Below are 4,004 nucleotides of genomic sequence, written 5' to 3'. Positions count from 1 at the left end.
CGTCATATGAGCTTCTAACCGGTAACAAACCCAATGTATCGTACTTTCGTGTATTTGGGAGCAAGTGCTACATTCTAGTGAAGAAGGGTAGAAATTCTAAATTTGCTCCCAAAGCAGTAGAAGGGTTTTTGTTAGGTTATGACTCAAATACAAAGGCGTATAGAGTCTTCAACAAATCATCGGGTTTGGTTGAAGTCTCTAGCGACGTTGTATTTGATGAGACTAATGGCTCTCCAAGAGAGCAAGTTGTTGATCTTGATGATGTAGATGAAGAAGACGTTCCAACGGCCGCTATGCGCACCATGGCGATTGGTGATGTGCGACCACAGGAACAATTGGAGCAAGATCAACCTTCTTCCTCAACTATGGTGCAACCTCCAACTCAAGACGATGAACAGGTTCATCAACAGGAGGCGTGTGATCAAGGGGGAGCACAAGATGATCATGTGATGGAGGAAGATGCGCAACCGGCACCTCCAACCCAAGTCCGAGCGGTGATTCAAAGGGATCATCCTGTCGACCAAATTTTGGGTGACATTAGTAAGGGAGTAACTACTCGATCTAGATTAGTTAATTTTTGTGAGCATTACTCCTTTGTCTCTGAGAGCACCTAGAGGGGGGGGGGGGTGAATAGGTGATCCTGTAACACTTAAGCTTATAGCCACAAAATCCTGGTTAATCGTTAGCACAATAATTGTCAAGTGGCTAGAGAGGAGCCAAGACACAATAATCACAAGAAGTCAATCACAGAGATGACACGGTGGTTATCCCGTGGTTCGGCCAAGTACAAAACTTGCCTACTCCACGTTGTGGCGTCCCAACGGACGAGAGTTGCACTCAACTCCTCTCAAGTGATCCAATGATCAACTTGAATACCACGGTGTTCTTCTTTTCTTTGATCTTTTCCCGTTTGCGAGGAATCTCCACAACTTGGAGTCTCTCGCCCTTACAATTGAATTTCACAAAGAAGCACGGAGTAAGGGAGGGAAGCAACACACACAAATCCACAGCAAAATGCGCACACACACGGCCAAGAAACGAGCTCAAGAGACTATCTCAAAGTTCACACTAGAACGAGCTCGAATCACTGAGAATGACAAACGAATGCGCAAAGACTGAGTGTGGATGATCAAGAATGCTCTAAGGTTGCTTGGTGTTCTCCTCCATGTGCCTAGGGGTCCCTTTTATAGCCCCAAGGCAGCTAGGAGCCGTTGAGAACAAATCTGGAAGGACATCCTTGCCTTCTGTAATCGGGCGCACCGGACAGTCCGGTGCACACCGGACACTGTCCGGTGCCCGATTTATTTCCTTAAACAGCGCAGCCGACCGTTGCCGACCGTTGCAGATCTGGCGCACCGGACAGTCCGGTGCACACCGGACAGTCCGGTGCCTCCTTCCGACCGTTGGCCAGACCACGTGTCGCGCGCAGATTCCGCGGCCGACCGTTGGCTCGGCCGACCGTTGGCTCACCGGACAGTCCGGTGTACACCGGACAGTCCGGTGAATTTTAGCCGTACGTCGTCGGCGAATTCCCGAGAGCGGCGTCTTCAGGTCGAGGCAGCCTGGAGCACCGGACACTGTCCGGTGCACCACCGGACACTGTCCGGTGCACCACCGGACAGTCCGGTGCCCCAGACCGAAACAGCCTGTTGGCTGTACACAGCCAACAATCTCCTTTTCTTCTTCTCTCTGTTTCTAACACTTAGATAAATATATTAGTACACAAAACCAATGTACTAAGGCTTAGAAACATACCTTTACTTGTGATGTGCACTTTGTTCATCCATGGTCATTGATTCACATTTAAGCACTTGTGTTGACACTCAATCACCAAAATACTTAGAAATGGCCCAAGGGCACATTTCCCTTTCAATCTCCCCCTTTTTGGTGATTTATGCCAACACAACATAAAGCAACTAGAACAAGTGCAAAATCTCTTCAAATAAAACTCAAATTGATTTTGATTCAATTTTGGCATATATGGATCATCCTTTGCCACCACTTGGTTTGTTTTTGCAAATCAAACTCAAATCTCTATCTCTATGTCAAACACACATGTTGAGGCATAGAGAGAGTCATTCCAAAAGAGATTGATCAAAGATTTCAAAAACTCCCCCTATTTCCCATAATCAACACTTCTCCCCACAAGAAGCCAACTTTTGACACGAGAGACAATAATAGACAATAAAAGCGTTTGACAAAACAAAAACTCTATTCTACTATTTTCAAAATCTCTCAAGTGTGGTAGCTGATCCAATTATCGTTTTTGGCCTTTATTTTCTCCCCTTTGGCATCAAGCACCAAAACGGGATCAATCTTGGCTCTTTAACCCCATTGCCTCACCAAAATCTTCAATTAAGAGTACAAAGGCAATAAAATCATAGAGATGAACTTGGAATAAGTTACCCTCTCATCGGAGTGCAGTGGAAGTCTTGCATGGTCCAAGTTCACCTTTCCCTTTCAATCCACCTTCGAGACTAAATCAAGCCAACTCAAGCACATGGTTAGTCTCAAAGGGTCAAGTTGTAACACATCTCCCCCTAAACATGTGCATCACTTTGCAACGGACTTGTGAGGTCCAGGGATTGTTTTTACAACTTGAGCACCATAATAAAGCAACAAAATGCAAAAAGGAACATGATCAAAAGCATAAGTACATGTATGCTACAAGTCAATCCAAGTTCCGCGAATCTAAGACATTTAGCTCACTACGCAGCCTGCAAAAGGTCTTCTCATCTAGAGGCTTGGTAAAGATATCGGCTAGCTGGTTCTCGGTGCTAACATGAAACACTTTGATATCTCCCTTTTGCTGGTGGTCTCTCAAAAAGTGATGCCGGATGTCTATGTGCTTTGTGCGGCTGTGTTCAACAGGATTTTCCGCCATGCGGATAGCACTCTCATTATCACATAGGAGTGGGACTTTGCTCAGATTGTAGCCAAAGTCCCAGAGGGTTTGCCTCATCCAAAGTAGTTGCGCGCAACACTGTCCTGCGGCAACATACTCGGCCTCAGCGGTGGATAGGGCAATGGAGGTTTGTTTCTTAGAATTCCATGACACCAGGGACCTTCCTAAGAATTGGCACGTCCCCGATGTACTCTTCCTATCGACCTTACATCCAGCATAGTCGGAGTCTGAGTATCCAACCAAGTCAAAGGTAGACCCCTTTGGATAGCAGAGCCCGAAGCAAGGCGTAGCAACTAAATATCTAAGAATTCGCTTCACCGCCACTAAGTGACATTCCTTAGGATTGGATTGAAATCTAGCACACATGCATACGCTAAGCATAATATCCGGTCTACTAGCACATAAATAAAGTAAAGACCCTATCATTGACCGGTATGCTTTTTGATCAACGGACTTACCTCCTTTGTTGAGGTCTGTGTGTCCGTCGGTTCCCATCGGCGTCTTTGCGGGCTTGGCGTCCTTCATCCCAAACCGCTTTAGCAGATCTTGCGTGTACTTCGTTTGGGAGATGAAGGTGCCGTCCTTGAGTTGCTTCACTTGGAACCCAAGGAAGTAGTTCAACTCGCCCATCATTGACATCTCGAATTTCTGCGTCATCACCCTGCTAAACTCTTCACAAGACTTTTGGTTAGTAGAACCAAATATTATGTCATCGACATAAATTTGGCACACAAACAAATCACCATTACAAGTCTTAGTAAAAAGGGTTGGATCGGCTTTCCCAACCTTGAAAGCATTAGCAATTAAGAAATCTCTAAGGCATTCATACCATGCTCTTGGGGCTTGCTTAAGTCCATAGAGCGCCTTAGAGAGCTTACACACATGGTCGGGGTACCGTTCATCCTCGAAGCCAGGGGGTTGCTCCACGTACACCTCCTCCTTGATTGGCCCGTTGAGGAAAGCGCTCTTCACATCCATTTGGTACAACCTGAAAGAATGGTGAGCGGCATATGCTAGCAAGATTCGAATTGACTCTAGCCTAGCCACAGGAGCAAAAGTCTCCTCGAAATCCAAACCTGCGACTTGGGCATAACCTTTT

Source organism: Zea mays, chromosome 8 (genome assembly GCF_902167145.1).
Source record: "Zea mays cultivar B73 chromosome 8, Zm-B73-REFERENCE-NAM-5.0, whole genome shotgun sequence".
NCBI lineage: Eukaryota > Viridiplantae > Streptophyta > Magnoliopsida > Poales > Poaceae > Zea > Zea mays.
Note: the sequence above shows the minus strand (reverse complement) of the source record.